Genomic DNA, 16,966 nt, shown 5'->3' with positions numbered 1-16,966 from the left:
TATTGGTACTGCTCAGAATTTACATTCAAGGGACATGAACTATCTAAGTTCTTATGAAAGGTATTTGGTTTTTAATTTGCAAAACACCAAACACCACCACCAAAGGTTCACTATTAAAAAAATTGCTTTGCAATTTTTAGAATAGGGACTGACTTTCCCATTAACAATTCTTGTTTCCAGTCTGCCTCAGCAGCTAAGCAATGTTGTGGCTTTGATGAAGTTTCCATAGTCTCTCACATGTGGAGTGGAATGATAGCAGCTTCCTCAAATGGGTGTTTAACAAAAAATGAGGAGCCTCCTGCAGTATCTATCTACCTACCTACATATCTTTCTATCTATTTTTCTATCTTTCTCTCTCCAAGGTCTCACTTTATATCTCTAGCTAGTCTGGAACTCACTAAGTAGACCAGAATGGCCTTGAGCTTCCAGAGATCCACTTGACTCTACCTCCCAAGTGTTGGGATTAAAGACCCATTCCACCCTGCAGTTCTTAAAACAGTGAACCTTTCAACCAACAGTCCTATGGGAGGCAGAATGAAGTATAAACCCTATATTTACCCATAGCTCTTCCCTTAAAGCTTTGAATTTAGGCCTTTCTCTGGAGGAGATTCCAGCATACCTTCTTGCTTCTACCAACCTCTTCCCATTCACATCTTCTTTCCATCCCCAATGAAAGGTAGCAAAGGCAGTTATTAGCAATCCCCATCCAGAAGCTAGGAGATCAGACTCAGGCAAACTGGATAAACTGTGTGCCTGCCTTAGCCAGAACACAGTGGAAATTAAAAACTACTCCACATATTTCAAGAAGCTCCCTTTTCTCTGCCTGGGGGTATTAGGGGTCAGTGAAGACACCCTCACAACAGAAAGTCTCAGAACAGGTGAGAGAAAACTCAGAAGCTGTGTTCCCAGGTCACCTGGAGATGACAGGTCCTGCACGTCAAAATAAAGGGATCATTTATCAAACAAATCCAACCAGCGGACCAGCAATAAGACAGTGAGGGAAACTAAACACCCAGATGCAGGAATAACTTTGTGTATAAGCAAACGTACCTATGCCGAAAGAAAGAAAAAGAAAGAAAGAAAGAAAGAAAGAAAGAAAGAAAGGAAGGAAGGAAGGAAGGAAGGAAGAAAGAAAGAAAGAAAGAAAGAAAGACAGACAGACAGAAAGAAAGACAGAAAGAAAGACAGAAAGAAAGACAGACAGACAAAGACTGTTGAGCTAGGTTATAAGTCCACATTTCATGATGAAGCAATGCCTTCCTGAGAGACCACGTGTGTGCAGCTTTTTCAGTAAAAGCATGAGCAGGACCTCATCATCGGTCCCCAAATCTATAATGCACCAAAGGCTAGATTCTTGCTTGCTGACTCACAAAACTCACTGACTCATTGTTGAGCTGACAAGAGGTTAGCCTGCACACAGCAGGGACCCAGTACTCTACATCGAAAATGCCTTCAGCTCTGGTCCAGCCATATGACAGAGGAACTTTATTAGCCTTTAATAGTGCATGGATTTCGAATGCTTAAATTTCAAATAAGAATGTGCAGGTCCATGTTGTTTTTTCCATCTTAAAACTAGAAAGTAACTCAAGTCCAATTAATTTTTATTTCATTTTTGTGTCTAACACAAACCTCCAGGTAAGACTACTCAAAAGAAAATTCTAGTAAGCCAAGAAATCATATGACAGTCGTTTTTAAGGCTGTTTTATGCCTGGGAATAAACCCAGGATATGTCTATAAAACCAGGAGAAATTAGTTCAAAGAAAAATCAATCATGTATAGAGTTCCCAAGGTCACCGCTAAATAACTGTAACACAACTGCAAAAGAAAATGTTTTCATCAGACCGTGTTGTTAAAACCACTGATGTAAGGGAGGACGCCAGCCAAGTCATCTGATGGGTGTTCATAAAGATACCCCAGAGCAGTTGCCTACATTTTCAACTCTGCCTTGATATGTACCCCAGGAGCAGCCAAGGCCTCCAGACCTCGCCTCTTTTGGATGAATGCCTAGAGCAGACTTGAGAGGAGAAGACAAAAGTTACATCCTGAAAACAGCAACATAAAAGATCAAACAAAGCCACAAAATTCCTCTGCCTGAGGGAGATTTTTTTCTAAGTTATAAGGTCCCTGGGCAGGGCTTAGGTGATTTCAAGGTTTGCGTGGCTCTGAATTATTTTGGGTTGTCACATGGAAAATGGGGTAAAGGCAGTCTCCTGAAGTTGCTGAACAGCATCTGCTTTCAATCAAAGTATTGGCATCAAGTTTGGAAGTGAGAAATGAATCCTAAGGAGAAACGCTGCTGACAAAAGGGTGCGTGCATCTCAGGGAGTGGGTAAGGAGCTAACGGAAGTGGCATCCAACTTAGCCCACTGAGTTTGTCTCTAGCTAGATAGCCAAGACTAAGCACTTGGTACAGAAAAGAGGTTTATTTAGGTTACAATTTGGGAGGCTGAGGATTCAGGATAAGGTATCCCCAGTCTGTTAGATCTCTGGTGAGAGCTCTCTGGCTACATTGCACCATAGCAGATGGCATCCTGGAAGGAGCACGCTTTAGAGGAAAAGCAGGATCACATGACCAGACAGAAAGGGCCAATTGAGGCCCAAAGAAAGGAAGCTGGAGTTTCAGGAGTGGAGTAATCAACACTGTGAGATACAGCATTATTTAAAGAGGATAAAACCAGTCAAGGGCAGGGATTAGATGTGACCATTGAAGGCCATTGGTAACCTTCACCTTACACATTTTCTGCTCCTCTCTACAGTCCTAGATACTAGGCTGGTCTCTGGTGCTAAATGATGAACACAGCAAGACAAATCCTCCCATGGCAGGCAGAAGTTAGTCAAATAATCACGCAAATCAAATGACTCAAAGGATGGTAGGATAAATGAACTAGATGTGGACAGGCGAGATTGCTCAGCTGAGAACTGCTTGTACAAGGCTGACAGCTTGAGTTGTATCCAATCACCCTGTGTGGAAGAAGAGAATTGGATCCTATAAGTAGTCATCTCACCTCTATACACATAACACACACCCACACACTCAACAACAACAACAACTACTACTACTACTACTACTACTACTACTACTACTACTACTACTAAAATAATAATAAGTAAAATAGCTTTTTAAAAAACAATGAACAATCAGAGCTGTTCAAGGAAAAAGAGTAACCTACAGAAATGATGATTAATCTAATATGACAAGAATAGGGGATCTTAAAGACTTGTTCATGATCCAGTCCCTAGCACCAGGAAGAACAATATCACAGGCAAGACCCTGTGTTGGAAGGAACATGTCTGAGAGGTTAGAAATCCAGCACACAAAGCTAAAGAGAGAAGGGGCTCATGGGAAATGACCAGGTAGGGCATGGGAGGGAGCACCAAGGAGGCCCTGGGTATGTTCTTTCATTCATATGGATATACTTCATAACAGTAGCTGGTGACAGGTGGGTGTGGTGGAAGTGGGGTGGTGGACAGGGAAATACCAGACTTAAACCCTGTGGGAGCAGGGAAAGCACTCTGGGTAAAGACACTAAAAGTCAAAGAGGAGAACAATGTCTGAGCAAAGTTTCTAATGACTCAATGAAGGCCAGAGTGGAGGCACACTGCTTGAAAATGAACAGGCTCATACTGGACTCAGGAGTAAGCTGGGTGATGTTTGGAAAGCACCTGAACCCTGACAGCACTCAACTGGACCATGGATTGAGCTCCTGATGGGTTTCTAATATGATAACATTGTAAGAAATGGTGAAGAGTGGAGGTAAAAATCTAACTGAAGGAAACAGGTCCTTGGAGACACACAATCCTGAGAAAAATTAGTCTGGTCCCCTCCCCACCTCCTGTTTGCTCTATGTTCCTGCTGCATGGAAATCCTATCTGCCTCAAGACCAAACGATGAAGCCAGTCATCACCATGGAGCAAAACATCTGAAACCATGAACCAGAGTAACCCGTTCCTTTATATTTTCTCTCATGGGTTTGTGTCACAGAATTTCTAATGCAAGAGAATGTCAGTTCTGAGAAGGTGGAAGGTTGGAAGGAAAGATCCAGGATGTTTATATTTGGAGGGGAAGTGAAGAAGCTTGGTTAAAGGTTGATTTATCTGCCAAGAATAAAGAAAATGTGGCTAGGATGATGGGTGTAGTGTCTGCTGGAGAGCAGGTCACATTGAGGATTTACTGAATGTTAGTGGGTATTACAGTAACCTACTGAAAATGGAAAAGACAGCTCGTTGTGTCTAGGAATCACCTAGCAATTGAGGAATGGGTATTCCTCTCATCCTCCAAGGCAGCAGTCATCCATGTCCATAGGGAGAAATGTTAAGGTTCCAAGACATCATAAACTTGGAAATCTGTGGACACCTGCACCAGGAGATTCTGAGTCACACTGTCACATTACTTTACATGGTCAAAATGATAAGGGACATCTTCAGTGTGCCTGATTCCTGTGATTAGTCATGGCTGGTTGGAATACTTAAGAATGATTTTTGCTGTTTGCATTTTCTAAAGAAGCATAGATTATGACTAAGTTCCTCCGTGTCTTCCCATTCATCAACAAATAACCATCATAGAAATTTAACTAAAGAAATATCAGAGCTGAGTCTCCCTCCTAAGACTGCGCTGTGTTCAAGCTACACTGCCAGATGCTGTCCGTTATCTAATGTCCCCTTCAAGCCATGAGGGGCTGAGGTTGCCCTCTTGGAAACTGTACCGGCTAGCTTGATATCAACTTAACACAACTGGAGAGAGAGGAGGGAGCCTCAATTGAGAAAATGCCTCCATAAGATCAGGCTGTAGGCAAGCCTGTAGGGCATTTTCTTAATCATAGATTGATGGGGGAGGGCCCAGCCCATTGTGGGTAGGGTTATCCATGGGCTGTGGAACTGAATCCTGTAAAAAATCAGGCTGAGCAAATCAGGAGAAGCAAGCGAGTAAGCAGCACTCTTTCATGGTCCCTGCATCAGCTCCTGCTTCTGTTGATGAACTCTTATATGGAATGGTGAGTGAAATAAACCGTTTCCTCCCCAAATTGCTTTTGGTCATATTGTTTTATCACAGCAACAGTAACCTTGACAAAGGCAGAGACCAAACATAGCAACTGGAAAACACAATTTTAATGATTGTGATGAACCAACAATACTTTTTCCTAATATCGAGTTTTGATGATTAAAAGAGCTTTCTCAGCGGAACGAAGCAGATTGACCAGAGAATGGAATAAAGTATCAGAATTTGATTTTCATTTTCTCTTTGCTGTTTCCTGTTTGAAAGGCTAGGGAGTGCGCTGACTGGCACATTTATTTTCTGGCTTTGATAGTGACCTTTTAATGAAGTATCAAAAGCCACCTGTCAGCCATGACACCAGTGTCCCAAAGCACAGGAGATCCCACACCGGAATTCTCTCCTGTTATATCTGATGAGATAGGTTTGGGGGTCACTTCATAAGTTGGCTTTGATGAGATGTCAATTCGTACCAATTGATCTATACGGCTTCAACAAACTCCCAAAATCCAAGTGGGGACCTGATTCTAAACTTCCTATGGAAATGCAAAAAACCTAGAATAGCTAAAACAACTTCAACAGCAGGCAAATACTGGAAGAGTCAAGAAGCCTAGGTTTCAGAACTCATATAAAGCTAGAGTGACGTGCCATTGGCAAAGGGACGCAGGTCACTGTGGAAACCAGAGAGGCTAGAAATAGATCAAATGCACGAACAACTGATTTTTCACAGAGTACAAAGAAAAGTCGGAGGAATGTTGGCAGACTTTTCTACAAATGGTGTTGGAATATCCACATTCTTTTAAAAAGGAAAGAACTGTGATCCATGTTTTAAACTGTATGAGGACCCTAGCTCGAACAGAACAGAACTCAATGCAGTCATAAGGCTATTGACACATTCACTGAGCTATTAGATCAGACAGGCATTTTTCCTCTGCAATGCCCTATGTGTGGCTCACAAAGGAAAACTCAGCCATCTAGAACTCAGTGGTCTTCAGGAGCAGAAGTGAGATTCTCTTGTCTGGGATGCTGGAGACTGATCCCAGGGCTCTGTGTACGCTGGGTAAGTGCTCTACCTCAGAGCTACATCCCAGGCTCTTGGTGTCTTTGAGACGGGAGTGACTGTGCTGACAGGAGCAAAGGGAGATGTTTGTGTCCTGCCCTTTGACAACCAGACTATTGAAAAATGGTCCCAAAGACTGTAATTTCCCTGATACTCTCACGCTGGAGGAGGGGGAAGGCTGACGCTTCCACACCAGCCAGACACTGCTGACAACATACTTAGCCACCTTGCAAAACAGCCAGACCCAAGACAAGGATGAATCGGAAGAGGTAATGACCACATCTTGACCAGCATAGCTTAGTTTTACATGCAACATTACCTCTCTCTAGCCCTAAGGTTCTTGTCAGTTCCCCACAGATGTGAAAATGGTCTGGAGGATTGTTTAGCCCCTTTATTTCTTCATCACCAACATGTCCCTACCAAATCCAGTTCGTTCCTCTGCTTTTCTCTAGCACTCTTCTGAGGACTGCATTAGCTCCTTGGGATTCCTGAGGCCTATGCTTGAACCCAAAACAATCCGGTAACATGAGCTCTTGTTAAGAAGCTCAGGCTAACCTTTAACCTGCTATCAGCCCAGGTTGGCTTCAAACTCACAAGTCTCTTGGCCTTGCCCCCCAAGCACTGAGACACAGGCTGGCAGAACTTTTCAATCTTGATAAGAGACTGAAAAGATGAGCTAGAAACTAGGAGAATATATTCATAAATTATGTATCTTGTAAAGAATATATACAGTTAATTGTTGTCAATAATACAGATTTTGTTGTTTTTTTCAAATGAGCAAACATTTGAATAGACATCTTACCAAAGGCACTAAACAGCTGACAAATAAAGTCAATCAAAGATGCTTGGCAATATTAATCTATGAAAAATGTGAATTAAAGCTACAACAAGGCACCTAAAATGTTTTAAAATTGAAAGGTCATGCCCAGGGTTGGCAAGGAGGCAGCATTCTCACAGACTGTTGGGACAGACAGATACAGAGCAGTCACTTTAGAAACAGGGTAAGTCAAGCCCCTCTGCCCTCACCTTTTCAAAGATTTTAAAAACACGTATGTTTGTACAAAGACTCGGATTTGTACACAAATAACCACGGCTGTTTCTTTTGTAGCAGCAAAACTAAAATGTCTGGCATCCACTAAGTGGAGAAGCACATTGAAGTCCAACAACTTGTTCATCAGTGACAAGAGTTGAAACATTCTGTGCTAGCCAGCGAATCTCAAAATAATTTTTCTGTGTAACACTGAAAATTAATCCAATTTATGAATAAATGACTGTCAGTACCATTATTAGCTCACTAACAATGCTAGGAGATAATACAATGGATAGCCCTAACAAAGTAACAGGGGCAAACGTTCCTGGAAAATAATTCATTGTTTGTAGTTACTACATGCAAGAGGATTAATTATTGCCACCAGCTAATATTACTCAATCTCCTCATCAAACTTAGGAAGTAACAATTCTTAATAAACAAAATGCAGTTAAATGGTCTATTAAATGTCTTAAGAACTGCTGAGTAGCTGAATACGATGGATGAAATGATCTAAGCTAGGAGTGTTTGTACCTAGTGTTCCCCTAATGGGACAAAACCACACAAACAGGCAAAGAGCAAATTCTGGGTTTAACTGACAAAATAACTGGAAATAAGCAAATGGCTCGGCAGGGGTCTGTCCCTGCAATTCATGAAGGAATTAAAAAATAAAATTAGGTAATTTATGATCACATTTTGTGTGGTTATAATACACAATTCCGTTCTGAATACAAGGAACAGATAACATTACTCGCATTAGAGCTGTATTGTCTAGGACTCCAGCACTGTTTATATGAACATTGGAGCCTCTATAATTTAAAAGTATAAACACTTTCAACTCTTAAGTAATATGCGTGGCATTTTAGTTGAAATTCTGTTTGCAGTTCCAATCACTGGGGGGGTTAGGAGAGTTGTTTGTGTGTGTTCTGTTTCCTCTCGTGAGATGCAGATGCCCTGTATGCCCCAACGCGCAACGATCTGTGGTCGTGGCTCCATAAATCTCATCTGATATTGTCTCAGTAATGAATCAGAGATGATGGGGAGGAAAAAGAAAAACCGTTTCTAAAAATGTCCATCTTGTAGTTTCCTAAATAAAATTCTAGGAATTGCAAGTTAGTATGTCAAAACGGAAAGCTCAGCATGACTAGTGTGGGAAGAGAGGACAAGAAGAGGGGGAGTATCCCAGGAGTCGAGAGCACTTAGACATAGTAACTAAATATCTTGGTGGTGACGCCAGTTTTAGCAAATCTGTGCATGTGTGAAAATCTGCCACATTGCACCCCACATACATGCAGGTTAGTACATGTTACCTCAGCGAAGAGAGCGACCCACCAGTGCTACTCGCATTGCGGGACTACTCAGGTGCTAGCCCGATTATAACACCTCCCCGACCAGTTATGAAAGATATTAACCAGAATGGATCGGGTCAACTGGGAACCCAACTGGCATACAAAGTGCCTGAGTCTAAAACTAGGGTGCATTCTCCAGGTCATTGACTTTGAGTATCACTGTTGACTGAACTTATTCCTAAATTTTCCATGTAGACAATTGATTTGAGTGTAATGTCAGTTAAACATACATGGTCATGGCTTATAGGTGAGTGCGTTAGCTTACGGAGAAAGATTTACTCTGCGTGCGACTAACAGGTTTATCTACTGCGTAAACTAAAATGTGCTAAGTATGATGGCAGCCGCTTGACTTTGGTTCCTCCCCTCTGAAACACAGATTGAAGCATGATTGCATTTTGTCTGTATGGGGGTAAGGCCCTTGAGAGGTGGTTAGGTCTAACATGCACATTCCTTTCTCGAGGGACTGACATGTGGATGTGGTGTCAGGAAAGTTGTCCTCGTTTGTCTCTTGCTTGCTCTTCTAATTGCCAGCATGGTGAACCGGTCCAGGGCTCTTGATTGGGAACCTAGCAGCTTCCAGAACCAGGAGACTAAACAAACCCCTTTCCTTTGTACTCCTCAGCTTCGGGTTTCTGTTGTAGCAACTGAAAGTGACGTAAAGCAATGGTAGATCCAATAAGTATAAACAGCAGTCCGCTGGACTCCCTCCATAATTAATCCACCCAAGGCACCTTCAGGAAAGAACTGGACTCGGTGTTAAAAGTCACGAAAGAAAATCTCTCCTTGGATCTTCACATGCATTACCTAAATGTGCTAAACAGGAAGTGTATGAAAAAAAATCAGGGGCTTCAGAGATTCCTTGCTGGTTAAGGACACTTCCTGCTCTTGCAAAGGATCCCCATTTGCTTCTCAGCACCCACTTATCAGTGGACAACATCATAACTACAGATCCATAGGCTCCATGCCCTCCTCAGACCTCCACAGACACACACACAGCACACATTCTGATATGCAGGCAAAATGTTCATAAACAAAAGTAAAATGAATGTTTTAAAGTTAAAAACCAGGGACTCGATTCTCCTGCCTCCAAAAAGCACCATAATACATGTGCACATACCCATACACAGATGAAAACATAGAAAGGCATACTCACAAGCACAGACAGGCATGGGCATAGGCCCGTATATACATCCACACAGCTTAAAATGATAAAACAAAATCAGAGGCAGGAGAGAGGGCCCCACGGTTAAAAGTGCCGCTACCAGAAGATCCAAATTCAGTTCTTAGCACCCACATCAGGCGCTAACTACCACCTAATACTGTAGCTTCAGGGTGACTCCATGGACCTACACATAAAATAAAATAAAATTTAAAAATCTAAAATCAAAATCAGTGCTCTGGAGTTTCAGGAAACAGTACAAAGGAGAAAGGAGGAGGGAGGGAAGAGGGGGAGAAGAAGAAAAAGAAAGAAGAGGAGGAAGAAGAGGGGAAGAAGAGAAGAACAAGAAGGGCAAGAAGGAAGCTTACCTCTGTGCCTCTCAACACAGTCTCTAGAAGTACACAGCTCCCAGACTTCGATACTTAGCCTTAAACCATTGATTACTGTGCTGTTTAAATGCAACTCCAGGAAAGAGAACTTTCTTGGGGTCTTGCATGGTGGCCTGAATTGGAGCCCACACTAAGGACAGCTTTATTTCCACCTGTTTGTTAAGTTGCTGGTGTCATTGCTATCCCATACAAGCTGGTATTTACTGGGGATGAACAGAATACGGGGGCACACTTATAGATGAAGTATTTACCCAGCCAACATCCACTCTACAAATACTTGTTAGGCATGTTCCATAGGACAGTCAGCCCACAGGAAACAAAATAGCTCACTGTCAGGAACTGATATATTTTCCTTCACCCCAAATCCACACTGAAATCTATGCCCCCATTAGATGATGTTTGAAGACAGAACCTTTGGAGAAGTAAATAAGGCTCACTGTAGTTGGAGGTGCGAAGCCTGATCCAATGTGATTGCTGTCCTTGTGAGAACAGATGCCAGAAAGTTGTGCCCAGAGCAAGGACGTGAGGATGAATGTCAAAGAAAGAGGCTCTGGAGAAAGTGACCCCACAGACAACTTGACCTTGGACTTCCAGCCTCCAGAACACTGAGAGAATTATTTTTAGTTTCATAAGCCAGCCACCCAGTTTACAGTATTTCGTTGTAGCATCCCTGACAAATGGAACTTTTTAACCTTGAAAACTGGCATGTTCAACTTGATAAGATTTTCCTCAAAAGGTTCAGAGGTCATACAACTTAGCGTACAATTTAGAAGCTGAAAGTGGAAGAAAATGTGTTTTCAAAAATACTATGAGAATGAATGAGTGTCCTCACTCTACTGCTAGCTCCAGACCGCTGACTGTGTTCTCCGCACTCTTCCAGGGAACTTTGCATAAGAAGTGATGTTATTATATCATGCTATCTGTTGGCAGAGGAAAGTCTCCATACCGGAAGAGTTCCCTGAGGCTGCCCTGGCCAGCCAAGGCTCAAAGGCTCATGCTGGATGCTTCTCTTTGCCTTCTCCTCTGGCCGTGATGCTTCTGGTTTTCAGTTACCCCTGTCAGCTCTTACAGAGGCAAAGGCATCTTGACTATGCTTCTGCTCGGAAAGAAAACATTAGTCCTAAAACCTGACCCTGGAGCATGAGTCTCTTGTGTGTGTCTGCCTACTTACCAGCTATCTTCTGGATGTTTTACCAGCTTCGGGGTCTTAAAGAACTCCACTATGTGTCTTCTACAAGGTGGCTCTTGGTCTCTCCATCTGTACTGGGTAGTTTTGTCACCTTGGCACAAATCCAGACATATCTGGAGAAAGGATCTCAGGTGAGGAATTGCCTCTATTAGACCGGCCTGTGGACACACTGTGGGGGCGTTGTCTTGGTTAATGATTGATGTGGGAGGGCCTAGACCACATTCAGTGACATCTCTGGGCAGGTGGTACTGGATTGTATAATAAAGTGGACTGATTGGGGCCGTTAAAAGCACTGATTGCCCTTCATGAACACACGGGTTTGACTCTCTGCATTCACATGGTGGCTTACAACCATCTGGAACTCTAGTTCTAAAGAACCTGACCCCCTCTTTTGGCCTCCAATGGCAGCAGAAATGCATGTAGTTTACGGACAGACATACAGACAAAACACCCATAAAGTTACATTTACAAATATGGTGGTGGTGGTGGTGGTGGTGGTGGTGGTGGTGGTGGTGGTGGTGGTGGTGGTGATGCAAGCTGACCGAGCTAAGGAGAACAAGCCAGTAAGAACTATTCCTCCATTTTTTTTTTTGCTTCAGTCCTGGTCTTCGTGTCTCTTGCTTGAGTTCCTCCCTTGACTTCCCTCCATGATGACATTGAAGTATAAAATGAGATAAACCTTTTCCTCCCCAAGTTGCTTTTGGTTCATGGTGGTTTATCATAGCAACGGACACCAGACTAGAACATGATTTTATAAACCACCCCACCTCAGGTGAAGAGGCATGAGTAGTGTAGATATTATGCAGAGCTCTAGAAAGGAATAGTCCTGCCTCCTGACCAGTACCTCCTCTCTACCTCCCAGGAGAAGCCTCCACCATCCCCAGAGCACCATTTCTTTAAACTGGTAGTTCTGGTGCTATTTTCAGTCCCTCCAGATGGCTATGATGTTTCTGAAAGTGCCGAGCACACATGTTTACTCAGAAGGCTATGATCCTCTTTTTCCAATGGTACTCACCGTCACCTTCAACAAGATCATTTGGGGGTTCCTGGGGCTGGGAACCAGCCCGTCCCATGTAGGTGTCTACTGGAGTGCCAGTGCCCAGGTGAGGCTTTGTTCACATTCCTTAGCCTTAGCTTTTCACCATAGAGGCCTCATCTTGAGAGCGTTTCTACTTCACCTTTCCTTCGTTATTCAAATGCCCCCAAAGCGTTATTCAAATCACTACCACCCACCTTAACAAACAAGAAAACCACTACTATTTCTGAAAAGTCATTTTTATACACAGAAACGCACACTTAGGAGTCCGTGTGGGTTTATTTTAATGTGCTCACAGGCCGTATGAGAACAAAGACTCAACTGACGTTTGCTTTAGCTTTAAAAACTCATGTTAAATAGATTAATATTGGAGTTACCACCAAGTAAACACTAAGTATTGACCAATGAGAAGCTACATCATGGACCAAGGATTTTGAAAGACCCAATTCCAAGTCTGTGATATCTACTTTGAAAAGAAAAATTTCACTGTCCGTTAAGGTTTCATGCACATATTAGTCTTTTAATACCAAGCAAATTTTAATTTTATTTTAAGAACTTTTGGCAATAGCAATTCTAATGTTCAAATAATTAAAAGTGAATTTTTAAGGCAAAATACTCAATTTTGTCTTTAAATAGTATAAACTACTTACGTGGTGATTTCTCCATGTTCACTAAGTGATTCGTAATTGATAAACACAAATATGGATGTATCTTGAGTTCTACTAAGTTTCCAGTTTGTGTATAAACTAGTTAAAAATCTCAAGTTCAAAAATCACAGCTTGGAGCACTCAGAGGCAGAGGCAGGGAGACCTCAGAGCTGGAGACCAGCCTGATCCACAGAGAAAGTTCCAGGACAGCCAGGAATATACAGAGAAACCCTGTCTTGAGAAACAAAAACAAAAACAAACAAAGCAAAACTATCGAAGTGTAAACGCAGCACTCAGGAGGCTAAGGCAAGATGATGGTTCAATATCAAGGCCATCCTGGGCTGCCTTCTCTCTAAAATACAAGCAAAACTACCACCACTGTGGGGGCTGTGTGTTGACTGATGTTTAACTTGCCTGACATGTCTAAGGCCATGGGATTTGTTCCCAGGAATGAAAAACTTCAAAATTTAAGACTCAAAAATGTAAGGGTTGTGTCTGGGTTCATTTTCAGACATGGACTTTGCATTGTCCCCACTGTTAAGGACAACAGGGACCCTCCCCTCTTCAGTGAGTGTCTATACTTTATCAAAGGTCTGTTGACTGTATTTACAGGGGACATTTTTTGATTTCCTGTTCTGTTTCATATTTATCTTTTCTTAGATGTTTTTTCTTGTCTTGCTTTCTTTATATATTTTACTTTACTTTAAATTAGTAAAATCATTGCATATGTTTGTGGGATGCCAAGTTGTATATCAATACATGGGTATGTTTTTTAATAATCCAATCATGGCACTTGGCATATCCAATAATTAATATCCATTAATTCCATTTGTTTATCATTTCTTAACACTGATCCTCAAAATCCTCCCCAGGTAATCTGAACTACACAATACATTGCTGTTAATTAGATTTACTCAGCTTGCAGAGCACTCCAGTACAGCCTTCCTAACTTTAAATTTGTACCCATCGACCAATCTCTCTCCATCTACCTTACCCATCCCCTTCCTCGTCTCTGGTGATCTCTGTTCAGTTCTAATCTTTTTTAAATCCCATATAAAGGTAAAACCATGTAACATTTGTTTTTCTGGGTATAGTTTATTTCACTTAATATACTATAAAGTCCAGCCATGTTGAAAATATGGATTTTTTTTTTGTTTTATGGATTAAAACTCTTCCATGACTTTGTCTTGATTATAACAACAAAGAAATCCTTGGTGATTGAATAGTGGAAGGCTTTTGACTTCTTTCTTCTTTGGGGGTGGATGTATTTTATTCTGGTTCTCCTGCATCTCCATATCAACTTTGAAGTTAGCCTGTTGATACATGAAGAAACTGTAGCCAGCCAAGGCATGGCAACCATGACTCTGGCAGGCCTTTCCCTTCCCCTATTCCCTCTGCCTTGCTTAAGATCATTAGATTATGTTCCTAAAGCTAGCCACCAGGGTCTCTTCCCTTATTTGGCTACTCCTGAGGCTGACCACCAAGGTCCAAGGTATTGAAGTCCAGCAAATCAAAAGCCCACTGTGGCTCACCTAATTAACATACCCAATCAAAATTAAACAGTTCATCCTAACGCAGGTTTGAAGTGGAAGCTTGTGGTTTCTTTGGAAAGTCAGTTATGTCAAATGATAAAATGATATATCTTGCTGGGGCGCACTGGTGAAAAGATGCTTGGCTGAAGTGAACACAGGTGAATGGATGTTTTGCTATAGCCAACACATAAAGAATGCATGGTGTTCAGAAGGAATATAAATATGAACCCACAGACAGTGGAAGCTAAAACATTGGTTTGCTTTGTTCTGCCTTGATTGACTTTCTTCACTGACAACATGCACTGGCTCGCCTTACATTGCATTGCAGAACTTCTTTTTGATGACTTCATAGAGAGAAGCTCACCAAAGAACCTCTTGTGAGGTCCCCGTGGCTTCTTGCCGCTTCTGCAGCCTCGAGCCTGTTGGCAAGCCTCAAGGTTTCTTCTGGATTGAACTGCCCTTGCTGGTTTGTGTGTGGTGTCTGCCGAGTGGACTAACCTGCAGCTGCTCATTCCTATTTGGTGTTCGCTGCTAGACTGAGCTGTTGGTATCCTGACAAATAAGATTGGACTCTCCTCCAAAAAACTATGTCTAAGCAGGTATACTTCTCCTGTGAAGTATACCTTTTCTTTTGCACTACCTCTGATGGGTGGTGATTGAAGGGGATATTGAACTCTTATTAAAGTAGGTTGAAAAGTTTATGCCTACACAGGTTTCCCCTTTTACATTTACAAACTGTCATTTGCCTATGTGCAATGTCTGTCTCTTCTCTATCCAGAGGTGATTCTTCATTGCTAGGACAAATATTTCTTCCCCTCTCATTTGTTCCCTCTCCTTTCTCCCTCTTCCTCTATCTCCTGTCTTTGCCCCTTATTCCCTGTCCTTTGTACTTCTAGTGCAAATAAATCTCCTTTGTGTTGAGAACTTGATCTTTGCATCCATTGTGCCAATTCGAGTCCCTTCAATGCACATGAAATCTGCCACAAGATTTAACTGGGTTTTTCATGAAATCTGTGTAAGTCAAGTTGGTGAGGGCAGGCATATTAATAACTCTGCCCTCATCACAGACATCTCACCACTTCTGTTTCTTCCACAGTGTTCTCTGATCTTCAATAAGCAGAGCTACACGCCTCCTTTATTAGATTTACACAAAAGTATTTCACCCAGGAGCTACTGTTGCAGGAGATCTGGGTGCTTTGGTTTCTCAAAGTCCAACTCTTCATTACTGGCATTCCTGAGAGCAGCAGACTTTTATACACTGCCTACCAGCTAGACTCGCCTTGCAGATCCAGGCAGTGTGAATGCTAAAGCTTTGAGATTTCTACACAGACAATCAGGCCACCTGTGAGTAGAGACCATTTATTCCTTCCTTTTTAATCAGAGTACAATTTGCTTCCTTATTAACCTTACTGTGCCAGTTAGGACTTCAGGTACAATGCTAACAGGAATAGTAAGGCAAAAACGTCCTTGTTTGCTCTCTACCCTAAAGGGAAGGCTGTGGGGCTCTCATTTCTAAATATGTTCATCCCAGGACTTTGATGGATAGTCTTTGTCATGCCAAGAAAGCTCCCCTCGATTCCTTACCTGCCAAGGTTTCATATGACCAGTGTTAGACTCTGCCAAAAATCCATTTATGTATTGAATGGATGTAGTTATCTGATTGTTTTCATATGTTGAGCAAGCCTTGCGTACCTGGAATGAATCTCAATTGATCATTCTTTATAGTTTATTTGCTCTGTGTGTGTGCGTGTGCGTGTGCGATCCATATATGAGTGCAGGTACATACATACCATGAAACAGATGTGGAGGTCAGAGGGCAACTTTCTCTCTTTCTAGCATATGGATTACAAGGATCAAATCTAGGTTGTCAGGCTTGACAGCACATGCTTTTAAACACCACTGAGCCATCTCACCAGCCTTTGCTTTTTTTTTTTAATGAAACTTCACTTTTTACCAGAGTTGGGTACTGGCTGGTTTTCATCTAGTTGACACAAACCATGACTAGAAAGAGACTATTAATTGAAAAATGGTTCTATACTATTGGCTTGTATGTAAACATGTGGGCCATTATTCTGGTTAGTGATCTTCCTTTAACAATGGACTGTCATGTAGAAGTGTAAAATGAAATAAATCCTTTCCTCTCTAAGTTGCTGCTGGTCATCGTGTTATATCTCCAACTGAAGTATAAACTTTTTGTGTACAACCCTCGTAGTATTTCTCATATATTTACCCTCTCATACAACACTCTATGATATATGACAGTGTTCAATGAACAGAAGAATAAAATCCCCCTTGACTCTCTAACAAGACATTTGAAATAGAACTGGACGTGTCATTTTTGCACGTCCTATTCTGTAAAGAAATAGATCTGGGACTGGTGTGTATCTCCATGGGAGAGAGTTATATTTAGGAAGTGTGGAAAAGGGGGGAAAGGCATGAAGGGAAAAAAGAGAGAGGAAAGGAAAGAAGGGAAGACAGAGGAGAAAAGGAAAAGGAAGGGAAGTGTACAGGAAGGGGAAAGGGCAAGAACAGGAAGTGGGTGCTAAAGCAACATTACCCTATGACCTTTTGAAAAGATATTTAAAACA

Source organism: Rattus norvegicus, chromosome 15, assembly GCF_036323735.1.
Source record: "Rattus norvegicus strain BN/NHsdMcwi chromosome 15, GRCr8, whole genome shotgun sequence".
In the NCBI taxonomy this organism is placed as follows: domain Eukaryota; kingdom Metazoa; phylum Chordata; class Mammalia; order Rodentia; family Muridae; genus Rattus; species Rattus norvegicus.
Note: the sequence above shows the minus strand (reverse complement) of the source record.